We start from the raw sequence: 17818 nt of genomic DNA on the forward strand, positions 1-17818 counted from the left end.
GTGTACAGCAAATGCTTAACACTACCCTCTGATAAGCCTACTGCTCGACCACGCTACCACAAAATATAGCATTAGAATTATCTAATTTTGCCACTATCTTACCTCTAAGGGGAACCCGTGGACTCTGCGCACACTATCTCTCACTTTGAGATAGTATATACAGAGCCAACTTCCTACAAGCAATTATCCTGCTTTATCACCTTTAATGTGAGAGGCCAAACACTCCTTCTGGACTTCATTCAGGCTTAGTTGGTGAAACTGCTGACTGTCTCTAACTTATTGAATACCTCCCTGGTGCCTTCCTCCTGTAGCTACCTTTTAATTGTAAGGACTTGTCTCTGAGGCTTTCATCAAGGCCTTTGTTTTTCCTCCCTTTTTCATTCTTGCTAAGCCTATAGTCTTCCCTCTAATAACTGGTTTTGAAGGCCTCCATAATGATACGTGGGATGAGTCCTTACTCATGTATATTTTGGTGTAACCCTGTGTTTATCTAGCAGAGACTGGTATAAAATCAAAGCTTGAGAATGGCTGATGTGAGCCGGAGAGGAAGCTATATCTGGTCTTTTGGAGGTGCTGGCTTGAGCCTGCTCCTTCATAGTCAGTACTTGCATTCCAACAAGGCTTTGATAGAACCACTGATGATGAACTTGTCCAAAATTGTGTGTGTATATGTAGGAAGCTGGCCTGGTGTGTGGTGGGTACTAACACCTTATACCAGTTTCAGATATCCACTCTTAGTGAAGTGTAGACATTGTCTAGAAGCCAGGCTCTCGAGAGGTAGCTGTGGATGAGCAGCCAAGCCTTATCTAGGAGACATGCTAAGCTCATGCAATACCACTGTAGTCACACAGCACTTACACACATGAAAGAAAACACTGAAATGTACAAAAATAAATGTTCTTTATTTTTGGAACGAAATACCCCAAAATAGCTAGAAGGGCTACCCCTCCAATAGGAGGTAAGTAATACACTAAATATATACACTGATAATCAGAAATAGTCATAGGAAAGGTTAGAAAACAGTGCAAATAGCAATAACCAATAGTGACCCTAGAGGGAGCACAAACCGTGTACTTAAAAAAAAAAATGGAATGCAAACTCTGGACCCCCACCTAGGTAAGTGGAATGTGTAGAAGAGAGCTTGGAATACTACAAAACCACAGAGGTAAAAGCAGGAGTAAATCACTGGAATTTCCTCAAACCTCCCTAAAGGAGGCAAATAAGACGCTAGAAAAGACTGCTAGAAAACCAGTGGTGGATTCGTGAAGAAAGAAGACCTGTGGAGAGAGGAGACAAAGTCCAAGGGTCAAGCTGGGGTCCAGGTGGAGTATGAGCTACTACCCAACCAGCTGTACTTGCAGGAGTTGGTCGACGGTGATGAAGAACATGTCCGTGCTGCAGCCCTGGAGCCGGAGAAGAATTCCTATTGGATGCAGAGGATGTCATACGCTGGAATGAAGATTACAGACCGTCGTTGGTGTAGGAATTCCAGCAACTAGCCTTGGCAAAGGCAAATTCGTGGTAGTGGAAAAGTTGTGCTGCCGGGGTCCAGCAAGGTCCAGGAGGACTCAACCCAAGAGGGGGAGTTACATGGGGTCCTCAGTGTCTGAGTCCACAGGAGCAGAGGCAGCACCTGCAGGATTCCCACAGGAGTCGCAGAAGGAGCCCATGCAGCACTACAAAAAAGTATACCACGCTGCCGGAGATCCACGCAGGAGGCTGTGCTTTGGAGGAAGGAGTGCTGAGGGCTGGAGCTGCATGTTGCCTGAAGATCCCTTGGAAGAGATGCCAACGAGCCTTGACAGCTGCAAAAGACCAAGTGCATGGGGGTACTGTCCTGCGTGTAAAGGCTTACCTCCACCAAAGTTTTATACAGCTGGCAGAGAGGACCAATAGGACTACTCTGGACCATCACCCATGTTGCAGGATTCACACAGCTCAAGAAAATGGTGATGGAAGCGCCACACAGCCGGTCGCCGTTTGCTGTAGGCGCCTGAGGTTGCAGGGGAGTGACTCCTTCACTCCAAAGGAGATTCTTTCTTCTTGTGCAGGCTGAAGAGTTGCTGTCTCCTGAGGATGCACAGCCAGGGAAATGTTGCAAAGCTGGCAGGAGTTGTGGAAACAAAGTTGCAGAAGAGTCTTCTTTGTTGTTTGCAGCGTTGTCGGTTCCTGGAGGGTCCAGTCACAGTTCTAGTGACCAGACGTCAAAGTGGAGGTTGCAGAGGAATCCTGCTGGAGTTTTGCAAGCAGAGTCTGAGGACCCACCCAAGCGAGAAACCTTAAGTAGCACTGAAAGGGGGATGGGTCACCTATCCTGGTGAGCACCTATCAAGAGGGGGCTGTGATGTCACCGGCCTGGCCACTCCACTGTTCCATGGGGTGGTGGTGGACAGGGGAGGGCTCACTTCCCTTTAATGCCAGACCAGGGACTGGGGTCCCTGAACTGTTGTGGAATGGTTTATGCACAGAGGGCACCAAACGTGCCCTTGAAAGCAAACCAGTGTTCTGGGGAGGCTACCCTTCCCAAGCCATTCACACCTATTTCCAGAGGGAGACAGTTACCTTCCTCTCCCAAAGGAAATCCTTTGTTCTGTCTTCTTGGGTTTGATCAGTCCAAGCAGCAGGAGTGCAGAAACCCCGTAAGAATGGTGGTAGCAATGCTGGGGGCCCGCTAAGAAGCCCACCAGAGTGCATGGAATCATACTTCCAATACTTGTAACAGTATTGGGGTATGATTCCGACATGTTTGATACCAAACATGCCCAGGTTCGGAGTTACCATTATGTAGCTGGACATAAGTAGTGACCTATGTCCAGTAAGCATGTAAAATGGCGTCCCTGTAGTCAAAGTCCAGGAAAATGGATCTGGAGTTTGTGGGGGCACCTCTGCTAGTGCAGGGGTTCCCTCACACATGGGTACCTGCACCCTGCCCTCTGGGCTGAGAGGGCCTACCATAGAGGTAACTTACAGTGACCTGGTGCAGTGACTTGTAGTGGAAATGGGTGCATGCGCCTGTTTCAAGCAGGCTGCAATAGCAGGCCTGCAGAACTCTTTGCATAAGCTCCCTGTGGGTGGCAGAATAAGTGCTGCAACCCATAGGGATCTCCTGGAACCCCGATGCCCTAGGTACCATATACCAGGGACTTATATTTTGGGACTAGTCTGGCAATTGTGGGAAGAAAAGGGTACAATTCACAAGAGAGCAAAACCACTGGGGTCCTGGTCTGCAGGATCCCAGTAGGCACAGTCAAACACACTGACAACGGGCAGAATGTTCGATGGCATGTGTAGCTGCAGATACACATGCTGTGCATTATTCCGCCATCTAGTGTTGGTCTCGGGGTGTTACAAGTTGTTTTTCTTTGAAGTCTCTTTGGAGTCACGGTATCAAGTGGTGACTCCTCTCTGTCATACTGCACGTGGGCATCGACTCCATTGTTAATTGTTTTCTTTCTGCTATCGGGTTTGGACATGTTTCCTCTCGCTCCGAGATTCTGAATCTGAAACTTCAGAAAACTCACTCAATCGTTGGTATTGTTTCGATCGCATTTCCACCTAGCCTCGAACCGATAGTACAGTCGGAATCTAGATTTTTGCCCTTCTCGGGCCTGTTCGGGCTTAGCATGTGGAAGCCGGATAGATTTGACTCTATTTTGTTCTCTATGCCACGTAAAATTTCCTTGTTTGTAATCTGTGTCTTTCTCCCAGTCACAAAGAAGATGATTTTAAGGTATGTAGATCGTTTCGATCCAAGAAGACGCTGCGTGATCGGAGAGCCAGAAGATTAGAAATGGCGTCAGAGTACAGACATCGGTCTCCATCTGAGACACCGACTCCGAACAAGAATCGGAAGAAGATAGGCCTATCACTGCTGGACAGCACATGAGTACGTCTGCCCCTATGCCCACATAAAAAAAAAAAATATCGAAGGCCTTTGTTACACCACTGCCAGAGGGCCATGTTTCAACCCAAAAAAACCACACTCGTCGACTGACCTTTGGGTTCGGCACAGAAAAAGGCCACTGCTCTGTCGACATCGGAGTAGAGGAAATCTGTGAAGAGTTCTACCTTGGACTTGAGTAAGTGTCCTCACTCCTCTGAGTCAAAGCCTTGACACCTGCTTCAGAACCGAAACAACCAACTCCATTTTCGGGTCCGAAAAAGCTTCCATCTTTGGAACCGAAAAAATCCTATTCAGAAGAGCAAGACTTTTGAGCCATCTCAGACAGTTAGAAATCACTGCATGAACAATCTTATAGACCTTTTGATGAGGACACTGAGTTTCAGCCTATCCTTGAGGTTATGGATGAAAGACAGTCCAGGATTCACATCCACAAAGAGACTGGCAGAATAGTTACTGCACCTCCTCTGCAAACCAAAAGGAAGCTGGCCTTTCAGGAACAATTAGACACTGCTATAAACAGGAGAAGCCAGCACATGCCCCTACTTAGCCCTCTCATTCACCACAGCTTTCCTTTCCTTTTCACCTCCACCCCACTAGCCCACCACCTTTACCTTCAACGCATTTGCAGTATTCGCATGTGGATACAGTGGATCCTTTGGATCTATATGACCCAGATCCTATTCCTGACAATGACCCTGATTTATACTCCTCCAAGACTTCTCCACCAGAGGACACTACTGCATTCACGCAGGTTGTTTCCAGGGCAGCTGCTTACCATTGGGTGCTTATGCACACTGAACCCCTAGAAGAGGATTTCCTGTTTAAATTGCTATCCTCCACCCTCTCTAGATATCAGTGCCTTCCTATGTTACCTGGTATGGTTAAACATGCCGATCAAATTTTTAGTGAGTCAGTCAAAGCTAGAGTAATTACTCTGCGTATTGACCAGAAATACCAACCTGCTCCTAGAAACCCTGATTGTATCACAGACCAAGATCCTGCAGACTCGTTGGTAGTGAGTGCGGCTTGAAAGAGGGCTAATAGCCAATCATCAGGGGATGCTCCTCCCCATGATAAGGAGAGTAGGAAATTTGATGCTGCTGGCAGGAGAGTGGTCACACAGGCAGCCAACCAATGGCGAATTGCAAACTTGCAAGCCCTGCTAGTGAGATAATATAGTCAACTGGGACAAGATGCAAGAACTCCTATAGCACCTCCCAAAGGAACATCAGATTGTGGAGGAGGGTCAGGCTTTAAGTAATAATCAGATACAGTCTGCCCTTGATGCTGCAGATACAGCAGCCAGAAGTGCCAATACTGCCATTACTATAAGAAGACATGCATGGCTACATTCTTCTGGTCTTAAACCAGAAATCCAGCAGGCAGCGCTCAACATGCCTTTTGATAAAAAGCATTTGTTTGGCCCTGAAGTTGATACGGCCAAAGAAAAACTGAGGAAAGACTCGGACACTGCCAAAGCAATGGGAGCATTATACACAACACCGTATAGAGGCCCCTTTCGCAGGCAACAGTTTAGAGGAGGATTCAAGCCACAATCAACTAAGGCTTCTACCTACCAGGCCAAGCAAGGACAACAACAACAGCAGCAGCAATACTAGAGAGGGGAATTTAGAGGGTCTTACAGAGGACAATACTTTAGATACAGAGGCAAGTTTCAAACCTCAAAACAAGCCACTACACCATCCTAACAGTGACTCATTTACCATCCCTCAACCCCACACATCTCCTGTGGGGGTCAGACTGCAGCAATTCCACTCGCATTGGCAAAACATCACCACAGACCATTTATCCGCAATGGCTATTGCCTAAAATTGATTTCTACCCCTCCACACATTCCTCCGCGTTACCACAGGTCCCCGGAACACATTGTTCTATTACAACAAGTGCAATCGCTACTACTAAAACAAGCTATATAATTGGTCCCACATTCTCAAGGAACAGGAGTACACTCACTATACTTCCTTATTCCCAAAAAGTATGGCACTCAGGCACATCCTAGACCTCAGATTTCTAAATCTATATATCCTGTCAGAACACTTTCACATGGTAACTCTGCAGGATGTCATTACACTACTACAAAAAGATTACATGATTGAACTAGACCTCAAAGATGCATATTTTCATATACCTATCCATCCAGCTCACAGAAAATACTTCAGGTTTGTCATAGCAGAAAAACATTATCATTTCGAAGTTCTACCATTCGGCGTAACAGCACAAAATGTCTAGCAGAAGTAGCAGCCTACCTAAGAAGGCAACACATACATGTCTTTCCATATCTAGACGATTGGCTAATGAAATCAAGCAATTTTATACAATACCAACAACACACTCAATAGAGACCCTACATACACTAGGGTTCACTCTCAACTACCAAAAATCTAATCTTAAGCCAGCAGAGGTAAAACCTTACCTAGGTGCTGTTTTAAATACGCAAAGAGCCCTAGCCTATCCAAATACACAAAGGATAGAAGCTTTTTAAAATCTCATACCAGAAATACAGCCAAATCAACAATACACTGATTTATCATGAGAATCTTAGGAATGATGGCATCCTGCATATCAATAGTACCACATGCAAGACTCATCATGAGGACACTGCAACAGTGCCTCTCACAACAATGGTCTCAAGCACAGGGTCAATTGCAAGATCTAGTGTTGTTGGACTGCCAAACGCACAAGTCCCTTCAGTGGTGGAATCTCAGCAATTCAATGAAGGGGCAGTCAAGACCCTGTGCCTCAGACTACGATAAATGCATCAATAATAGGTTGGTGAGCTCATCTCAACAGCCTCACCATTCAAGAGTAGGGCCACTACTAGGTCATTGTGACTCAACATCCCAGCCAGCAGCCGTACCGTCAAAGACCCTAGTTTGTTCTCAGTCCAGCATGGGCACCCACTTGGTAGCAGAAACTGAAGCATCTACTCCAGTGAATTAAGGTAACATCAGAAAAATAGGTGCTTCAGATTGTCCACTGTGATTATGCCCTCCCATTTCATCAAACCCTTTTGCGGTTCCCTCTGTCCCCAGACGGATTGACGAAGGATAACTTTGTGCTCTTACAGCAGGAAGTACTGCACCGCGTAGCCAAAAGAGCCACTGAGAGGGTGCTAGCATCAGAAATAGGTCTTGGTTACTATTCCTGCTACTTTTTGGTGACAAAGGAGGTTGGAGGTCTCTGTCCTATCCTAGATCTGTGCCCTCAACTACTTCGTGAAAGAGGAAAAATTCAGGATGCTCACAATTGCTCAGGTCTTATCTGCCCTTGATCTTTTGAGACTTGTTTGGTATCATAGGACTTGCAGGATGCCTATTTCCACATTCCCATGCTGCCTACCTACAGCCGTTACTTACGGTTCACAGTGGGACAGGAGCATCATTAGTTTGCTGTTCTCCCTTTCAGTCTTACCAGTGCCCCTTGGCTGTTCAACAAAGTGATGGTGGTGGTTGCAGTCCATCTGTGGAGGTAAGGGTTTCTAGTTTTCCTTTGCTTCGAGTATTGGCTGTTGAAGGTGGGCTTGCCCCAGAAAGTCGTCTCCTGCCTCTAGATTATGGCAAACCTCCTGCCTTTTCTGGGATTCACTATCACTGTGCCAAAGTCACACCTGAATCCCTCTGTCGCTCCCTTTTATTTGAGCTATTCTGGAGATAATGCCGTTTCAGGCTTATCCTTTAGGAACAGCAAGTCAAGATATTTGGTCTATGATTCAGGTATTTCAACATCTATCCTGGATTTCGATGTGACTGATTCTGAGGCTGCTAGGTATCATCACCTCCTGCGTCCTGTTAGTAAAACATGCCTGTTGACATATATAGGCTCTGCAGTGGGATTTGAAGACGTAGTTTGCCCAGCATCTGGCAAATCTCTCAAACCTGCTCCAGATCTCGGAGGGAGCTGCAAATAAACCTACAGTGGTGGCTCATGGACCGTGATTGAGTCAACATTAAGCTTCTCCCTTCCCCACCAAGAACAAACAGTAGTGACAGATTCGTACTTCTGGGACGGCCACCTGGGAGAGGTGTAGAACATAGGACTCATGTCTCTAGCAGAGTCTCCACTTGTATCAGTCTGTTGGGACTGAGACCGATCCGACAAACATTGAAAGCCTTTCTTCGTTCAATAGGGGAAGCTTAGTTCATGTATTGACCAATAGCACCACTACCATGTGGTTTTGCAACAAACAGGACGAGGTGGGGTCGTCGACCCTTTGTCAGGAGGCCTTTGGCCTCTCGACATGGCATGAACGCCATGATATTTCCCTGGTGGATCAAAACCTGACGGGCTCTCTGAACGTCGGAGTGGACACACTTAGTCATCAGTGCCTAACAGATCATGAATGGCGTCTTCATGGTCTCTTCTGCGTGTGGGAAGAGCCTTGGTTAGATCTATTTGTCACAGCCAAGAACGCACTTCAGCACTTATGCGTGCTGGAGTTTCCAAGGCAGCTTTTGCTCTGAAGTGCATTTCTTCTCTAATGCAGCTCAGGACTCCTGTATGCCTTTTCCGCCCATACCACTCCTGTCCAGAATTCAAAACGGTAAAGAGCGACCAGACTAAGTTGTCCTAGTGGCTCTGGACTGAACTCGGAGAGTATAGTATCTCAAACTATTCAGCATGAGCGTCTTTCCTCCAGTCAGGCTGCCCCTGAGAAGATTCTGTCACAGCAACAGGGCAATGCACTGTACCAGAACCAGTCCACACATTACCTTTCATGCATTGAGATTGACTAGTGACAGTTGAGGGTGTGTGATCTTTCCTGAAGTGTGTGTCATTCTGGCAGTCAGTTGTTCCTCCACTAAAATTATCTATGCCTGCCAATGGGACAAGATTGTGGCTTTGTATACGTTTGAGCTGGTTGATCCCCTGTCTGCACCCTTGTCTGAAGTTCTTTTCGTTTGTTCTTTTCCTGGCCTGGCAAGTCTTTAGTTTTGGGCACAGTCAAAGGATATGTTTGCTGTTTCTGCCTTTCTTATGTTGCCGGACCAAACGTCCTTGTTCAAGTTGTAGGAAAGGCATAGATACGCCCACTTTTTGCCTGATGTCAGTTTGTTTAGACTGTAGTTCACTGAGATCCTGCTAACCAGGACCCCAGTGACAGTGCTCTCTCCCCTAAATTTAGTTGTTGCTTACCTTTCACACCCACAGTTGGCATACCGGTGCACCCATTGCTTACCTTAGAATATTCCCAGGCTTGGTGTTTGGGGTATGTGGGGGGGGGGGGGAACAGGGGTGAGGGTTTGCGCCACAAATATGTGTCCATGTTTTAAGCCTGAGAATATTCTAAGGTAAGCAATCTGTGACTAGATAGTCTGTACCAGATACAGCATTACTGAAGGTAAGTAACTTGTTCGTTTTGAATATAGTGAGTTTTTAATAGCCCTGCAATACGTCTCTCTGGGAAAGCTACAGGCCAAAATGGAGGTACTCTACAAATATCTGGGTCCATGTTTAAAGCCTGAGAATATTCTAAGGTAAGCAATCTGTGACTAGATAGTCTGTACCAGATACAGCATTACTGAAGGTAAGTAACTTGTTCGCTTTGAATATAGTGAGTTTTTAATAGCCCTGCAATAAGTCTCTCTGGGAAAGCTACAGGCCAAAATGGAGGTACTAGTTGATTTACTTATTTACAGTACTGTATTATGGTTATTTTCTTAACCAATGTTTTTAACAATTTAAGCCACTACCTGAATCACTACCTGAATCATATTCAACATCCACAATAGTTCCCATATTTATAAAAGGAAATGGATTGGAATTCAGATGTTTATAGACCAATCTCACTGGTTGACTCTGCAGTTAGTCATTGGTAGATTTGCCTTTCATGTAATTTGAGATTCTTAGCGATATTTAAGTCTGTCAGTATAGCTTTAGGGAATGGCTAGGTACTCTGGAGCAGTGCTTTAATCTTCAATTGGTAATCTACAAATATACTACAGTAAATTGTTGCCAACTGTCTAGCTTTTAGGGACTTCTCCTGTGCACTTGGCAGGATTAATGGTGGGAAATTATGGTCCCTTCTTTTAAAGTTGGCTCTCAACGCAGCTCTGCTGATCTTACTTTGTGTTAATACCGTGATCTCACCACCAGGGTCAGATTTGGAGCAGATGGAAAACTGAATTTTTCAGATTAGACCATGAAGTTCACAAGAGCTTCGTCTGATACATTTTCATTTGTAAACAAATGAAAACTGCATTTGGTCAGTAGCTGTGAAGTGTGTGATCTCTTTCCTGAAGTGTGTGATGTCATTCTGGCAGTCAGTTGTTCCTCCACTAAAATTATCTATGCCTGCCAATGGAACAAGATTGTGGCTTTGTATACGTTTAAGCTGGTTGATCCCCTGTCTGCACCCTTGTCTGAAGTTCTGTTCGTTTGTTCTTTTTTGGCCTGACAAGTCTTTAGTTTTGGGCACAGTCAAAGGATATGTTTGCTGTTCCTGCCTTTATGTCGCCGGACCAAACGTCCTTGTTCAAGTTGTAGGAAAGGCATAGATACATCCACTATTTGCCTGATGTCAGTTTTAGACTGTAGTTTACTGAGATTCTGCTAACCAGGACCCCAGTGACAGTGCTCTCTCCCCTAAATGTAGTTGTTGCTTACCTTTCACACCCACAGTTGGCATACCGGTGCACCAATGTAAGTGCCTAGTACATGGCACCCAAGGTATTGATACTCCAGGGGTCCTCTATGGGCTGCAGCGTATATCATGCCACCCATGGGAGCTGCAAACTGTGACTGCAGGCCTGCCATTGCAGCCTGCGAGAAAGGGTGCATGCTGCCCGCGAGAAAGGGTGCATGCACCCTTTCACTGCCAAACTGTACCACTGCACTTAGACATTATAATTCACCCCTCTGGTAGGCCCTTTCATCCCAAGGGTTGGGTGAATGTCACTAAGTGTGAGGATACCCCTGCATGAGCAGGGTACCCATACAGACCACAGGCCAATTCCTGGACTCTGTAAGTGCTGGGAAGCCATCTTATGGTATGTAGTGGACACTGGTCCACACGAATGATCCAACTACTTAATAGCTACTCCGAACCTAGACATCTTTGGTATCAAGAATATTGAAATCAGGCAACATAGCGATTTCAGTGTTGGTTGTATGATACCATGTACAATAGGGGTTCCCTAGTGGGGTGCCTCAGTTCTGCCTGTGCAGCCTTTTGGGGACCAGCTGCCAGCCCGCGATGCTGCTGACCCCAGACACTGTTCTGCCCTTCTGCTGATAAACCTTGCTCAGGCCGGAGGACCAGAACAAAGGATTTCCTCAGTATAGGGTGCCACACCATAGGTGTACACCATAAACTGAGCCAGCCTCCTATATTGGTGGCAGGGGTGTGATAAGAAACTTGCATTGCTTTACCACTTGATCAGCAGTGATTTCTCATAAGAACGATCAATACTAGCTTTTGGTTACATACTGCACTAGTAGCTGCAAGAAATCCTGAACTTTTTGCCTGGTTAGTCAGGGGTCAAGCATAGTCCTTTCTCCAAGCCTTTTAAAAGTTTCGAGACTTAGAGAAGTTAAGTGTAGCACACACAGCACTCTTGTCTACAATTGAGAGAGCTGCCCAGACTGCGGAGTCTCTGCATGATGGCCTTATGTTCCATGAACTCTGGGCCCTCTTGCCTGCCGGTTTCCTAGGAAGGGTCCTGAATTACACAAACCACTGCACTCTGTATTAGCCTATGGGAGAACTGGGTGGATAACTGACTTCATCCTGGTTGCTGGGGTCACTGACTGTACTCACTTCTGGTGTTCCTACCTGCACCAAGCCTGTCTAACCACCACACTTAACTTGGCTGGAGTCCCACTTTCACATTCCACGCCTAGGGACCTGTATAGTTCTGTGCTAATTTTGGTGGCTATTTTATGTGTATAATTGTATGTAGTGTCTTGAAAGGGAGATATACCAATGTTAGTTTAGTAATATTGCTGTAATAAAGACTCCTTTTATTTTCGCAAAAACGTGTGTGGTTCTTTCTTGTTTCTAAGTTATTGTCTGACTACTGTGGTATTGCTGGTGCTTTACATTCCTCCTCGATAAGCTTTAATCGCTCACCTCACCCTACCCTATAGAGTTTCTGCTATCTGGACACCAATTCACTATCACTAAGGGTTGGGTGCACTCAGTATAGGGTGCTACACCACAAACTGAGCCAGCCTCCTGCACAAGTCACCTGTTGTGACTAGATTCCTGAAAGGTTTACAGTATTTGTTTCCTTCTACCCCAAACAGACTTAACTTCAGTTCTTACCTTCCTCATGTTCCCCTTTTGAGCTGATGCATAGCTGCCGTCTGATGATCTTAACTCAAAAATGTCTTCCTTTTGGTGATAAGATCAGCCAGGAGGGTTAGTGAGTTGCAAGCACACTCTCCCTTAACCCTTCCTACATTTAATTTTTCCCAAACAAACTGATGGTAAGGACTCACTTTTTTTATTTTTATTTTTTACCAAAGGTAGTGACATTTCACATCCAGCAAAACATCACCCTGCCTACCTTTTTTAACTCTCCCTTGTTCACTCTAATAAAGGGGAGAGACTCCACTGCCTAGTTCCAAACAGTCTATATTGACCCAAGATTTCTGCATGGACTATCAGCTCTTTGGTTTTGCAGGAGCAAAAAAGAGAAAAGGCAATTCTTTTAATGGTTCATACTCTGTATTACTATCGGCTTAACAATGGCCACGTAACAGCCCCTTGAGGGCCTAAGAGCTCACTCTACCAGAGCTAAAGCTGCAAGCACTGCTCTGAATCTGTGAGGCAGCTACATGGGCATTGTTGCACATGTTGGCCAAAATTACTGCTCGACAGTCTGGCCCGGTCAGATGAGCACTTTGCCCATTCGAACTTCCAGGATTTCTTAGTCTGAAACAATCTGTAGATCCATCTCCAGGGAGAGAGATTGCTTTTGTGTAATTTTTAAGGTAAGGAATGTGCAGCTAGAAGACTATCAGATGAACAAGTTGTTTACCTTTGGTAACCCTTTATCTGGTAGAGACTCTTTACTAGCCACAGATACTTTTCTACCCCCCACCCTGCCAGTCCCTTTCTGCCTACTGGTCTCTAGTTCCTTTTGAACCTCACTTTTGATACAGTGGTCACTCCTCTTGTCTCCATGCTTCTGGTGTGGAAGAAATATTCAAGAACTGAGGTCTGCATGATGGGGTGGTGCCTATATAGACTCTGTGCATATCACTTACAGGGCTGATGTTGCCACTAACTCAGCACCAAACAACTCCACCTACTGGTGCAGGTGTTTGGGGGTATAGGGGGTGGGGCTTGCTCCACAAATATCTGGGTCCATATTTGAAACCTGGGAATATTCTAAGGTAAGCAATCTGTGACTAGGTAGTCTGTACCAGATGTAGCATTACTGAAGGGGTAAGTAACTTGTTCGTTTTGAATATAGTGAGTTTTTAATAGCCCTGCAATAAGTCTCTCTGGGAAAGCTACAGGCCAAAATGGAGGTACTAGTTGATTTACTTATTTACAGTACTGTATTATGGGTTATTTTCTTAACCAATGTTTTTAACAATTTAAACCACTACCTGAATCATATTCAACATCCACAATAGTTCCCATATTTATAAAAGGAAATGGATTGGAATTCAGATGTTTATAGACCAATCTCACTGGTTGACTCTGCAGTTAGTCATTGGTAGAGTTGCCTTTCATCTAATTAGAGATTCTTTGCGATATTTAAGTCTGTCAGTATAGCTTTGGGGAATGGCTAGGTGCTCCTTGGCAGTGCTTTAACCTTCAATTGGTAATCTACAAATATACTACAGTAAGTTGTTGCCAACTGTCTAGCTTTTAGGGACTTCTCCTGTGCACTTGGCAGGGTTAATGGTGGGAAATTATGGTCCCTTCTTTTAAAGTTGCCTCTCAACGCAGCTCTGCTGATCTTACTTTGTGTTAATACCGTGATCTCTCCACCAGGGTCAGATTTGGAGCTGATGGAAATAAAACTGAATTTTTGAGATTAGACCATGAAGTTCACAAGAGCTTCGTCTTATACATTTTCATTTGTAAACAAACGAAAACTGCATTTGGTCAGTAGCTGTGAAGATACCCATGCTTTTATATGCAGAAACTAAGTTTTGTTGGCACACACCCTTAAGGCCTTAAGAACTTTGGTGGCTGCTTTCATCAAGCTCGTGAATGGTTTACATTTTGACAGACTACAAATTGTCTTCTGGCCCATGCAGCTCAGATCTGCGTCGATTTTAGTTGGCGAAAATATGCTAAAACCACTAGCTGTCCATACCCAGGAGTAGTTTTTAATTCACCCTCGACTTGAAATTGTCAAGCGATATTTTATGATAAGTAGGCTGTAGGGATTGATGGCTTATGTTTGTGCTGTGTGTTTGAGACTTGCATCAATATATGAATCACAATTATTAGTGATTAGTCTAGTAGAAACACCAACTTTTCAGTAAGAAAAAAACAGATTAATGGACACACCATAAATCATCTTTTGATGGCAAATCCATTATTATGCTGTAATTAGTCTGTGGCAGTTTGTCCCAGTTTTGACTCGTGAAGCTGGAGTTTGGGGGTACGCCTATTGTTCTTTGGTAAGTTGGAAGAGAATTGTTTTTGTCGCTACTTCCTCTCTCACATCTTTTATTTCACCTTGTTTGTCACAAAGATCTTGAACTTCTATATTTATCGGTTTGTTTTGCTAGGCCCAGTATTGCTATGGCTATCAGTTTGAACAAACCCTAGTGCAACCCTCAAACAAGCAGTCAATCGTGACTGTCTTGTGATAGCAGCCAGGGGATTTTAGACTCCTATGTGAAACTGACACTAGTCTGGGTTTGGAAATGTATTCCCCTTTCGAGAATCCTGTCTGAGTAAGAAGGTAAGGAACTAGGTTAAGCATGCATTTTTGGAGAAAAGATGCCATGCTAAGGAAGGCATTGAAGTATAAAATTTGACTGAGACAATATGCTTTTGTGCAAACAGCAGGGATTGAGCTATTTTTTTTTTTTTTACATGCTGCACACATTCAATGCTTTTAACATGTTTTGAAATGTACTTCAGTTATGATTAGCACTTTATAATCAAAATAAAGTTTAATTGAATGATAGAGGACCTGCTGCATCATAGCTCTTACTCCTTAGACCTTTGACAGAGCCGTTGACAATCTGTTCTAAGCTGTGATCGGTTCCCCTCAGTAAGCCGTCCAGTTGCTAAGTATCAAACGCCTGCTCCTGAGGACCCAGTTTTTCTGACTCCGAATGCAAATTCTGAGAGCTTGGTGGTACAAGCTTCCACCGGCAAAATAAATCCAGTCTTATTCCTTTCTGTGCCTCCTATACAAGGAATCAAAGCATATTGACTTTTTTTTTTTCCTTCACCATTTTGGTTTTGAGTTTCCTGAACAGTCTGCTGCTGGTATGCTAGATGCATTACCTTCGGAATATAGCGAGAGATAGCTTGCACCCTTTTCTGATGAATTGAAGTGCATGCTCAGATAATCTAAGACTGACGAGATGCAGCTAAGTATGTGTTATGGGTCGTCCTGGACACACTCTAGGTCGGTCCTTCGTCATCAGTGCTGTCCTTGGAAGCGCAGCACAGGAGATATGATTTGATTGTTCCAGGCTCTTTGCTCAAAAAGCTGAGACAGCCTGGTTACAGCCTGCTGTTTGATTTGCAGTCACCAGTGTGCCAATTCCACCAACAGTTTAAAAAAACCAAAAGAAAAACAGTTGAACCTCCTGGGATGCTCTCCTATTTCACAACCCTACAGAAGTCAGCGCAGCCCTTTTGGGATCCAAAGAGTGTGGTGGTAGCAGAGGCTGTGCCCACCAGAAAGGACTTCAGGCCTCTTTCTTACCTGCCATGACAACAGCCAAACTCCTTTGATTCCCCCTCTAACGGCCGTTCACTGCTTCATATGGCATAGATGTTATTTTTTTTCCGGCTCAGCTGACGGAGTTACCTTGGGACAGTGGATGCTGCAGGCTGACACACCTTTATTCCTCTTTCTCCCCCACACCCATTGACCCGCTTATGTGTTCCGACTTCTCTAATTCATGACTGTTCTTTACCATGAAGTTGTTTCTGCTGGCCAAAAGTGCCATTAAGCATCCCTAACAAGCTTCTTTCCAAAATTCAGGGGAAGGTCCAATTTACCCCCTTAGTCCTGCAAGCATTCTGGTGTAAGTCCACACAACAGAACTTCCTCCTTTTGAGTAGGTGCTGCTTAGGCTTATATACAGATGGTCAAATCTGTAGCTGGAATTATCAGAAGAAAGTTGCTAACCCTCAGTAATCTTCCTTGTGGATACTCCATCTAACCGCTTTGTGAAGTGTTATCTTTAAGGTCTTAAGTTAAATGTTGCACACTCCTGTTTGCGGTCTCTGTAGCAGTCTGTCTAAGAGTACTGGGCTGTATAAAGATGTCAACCCTGCACGCTGACATCAGTTTTCCTTCTGAAGTCTTCCGCACAGTCACTTCAGGGCGCAGTGAGAGGCTGCTGCAGATGCACCACCTGCAATTGCTATGGAAAGTTGTGGATCCAGAATGGTGCCTAGGGAATTCAGATGGTGAGGAATCTGCAGATGGAGTATTCACCAGAAATAGTGTTATTGAAAGTATGCAACATGTTGTTTAAGTAATAAAGAATTTATCTCTGTAGGAGGAAATACAGGTGTGTGTGTGTATTATAGAGACTAATGTTTTGCTACCATAATAAGTTAACAATTCTGATTGTTGTGTGCAATTTTGACAGCTCTTTGTTAAAGTAAAGGTTAGCTATTGAATAATTTTCCCATGGGGATCTTTATTAGTTTGTCATTGTGTTGGGATGATAAAGCAGAATTGAAGTTGTTGATGTTTTGTGATAATAGGTAGGTTTTAGGGATTGGTGGCTTATGTTTGCATCAATACATGAATCACATAATTATTAGTGATTAGTCTAGTAGAAACACCAACTTCTCAGTTAAAAAAAAAAAAAAAAAAAAAAAGATCAAAGGGGACATGTCTGAAGCGGACAAGTCCTCAGATGGACACTCAAGTGGACATTGCCTACATGCTCACTGTTTGAGTTCTGTTAAGCTTATACACTGAAAATAGTTTTGTTCCTCTAAGCAAACATGGGCCTTGCTGCATTAAAATTAAACTTACTTAGGCTAGTGATCCTATGATGTTCCAACAGAAATATATTTTATAATAATATATTATATAATATCAACAAAATAATTATCAAGTGTTTAAAATTGTATGTCTCTGTAGCCAATTTGTTAACTTTTATTTTGTTTTATGGTTAAGATTGAAAACAAATGCTCAAACATTAAAATAGAACAATAGTTTTTGAGTTAATTTCACAGTTGATTGCATGGCTTCATGGAGCCCAGGCTGGGACGACGTTGCTTGCTCAAAGGTTCTGTAACTATATTCAGTTGGTGTACCACAAAGCAGATCCACATTTGCCGAGATGGGCTACTGCACACTTAATGCTCCAAAGCTCTAGCCAGGGTGTTTGTAGCAAAATCACTTCTCCCAGGATGTCTGCAATCATCTAAGGCCATTTGGGTGTGAGTGCTGATATAGAAGGAAGGACTGTCCAGGAGAGTCAATTTCTGTTCAATACTGAATCTATGTGCTGGTTACATATAGCATGTGAAAGTATGAAATAGCCAGTGTAAGAGAAGGCAAGTTGCTTATCTGCAGCTATAGTTTTACAGCATGTTGATCTTTTACAGATTTACCTGCCAAACAACCTTCCAGTAAAGGTGGCATATTGATGCGGTTATTAACTGGGAGGTAATTGTGGGGGGAAAACAACACGTTGACTGTAGAAAATAGGCCTGTGATTTGCCAAACCTGTGGGAAAATTGAAACGTGCATGTGATCTATAAAATATAGGCGG

At 44.2% G+C, this 17818-nt stretch overlaps 1 protein-coding gene across 17 annotated transcripts in view; it reads left to right on the top strand.

Moving 5' to 3' along the window:
• The window catches only part of NIPBL (NIPBL cohesin loading factor), a 1341000-nt gene that overhangs the window by 374032 nt on the left and 949150 nt on the right, over nt 1–17818 (top strand). The gene's annotated exons all lie outside the window — the stretch shown is intronic.

This window comes from Pleurodeles waltl, chromosome 1_1 (genome assembly GCF_031143425.1).
Source record: "Pleurodeles waltl isolate 20211129_DDA chromosome 1_1, aPleWal1.hap1.20221129, whole genome shotgun sequence".
In the NCBI taxonomy this organism is placed as follows: Eukaryota; Metazoa; Chordata; class Amphibia; order Caudata; family Salamandridae; genus Pleurodeles; species Pleurodeles waltl.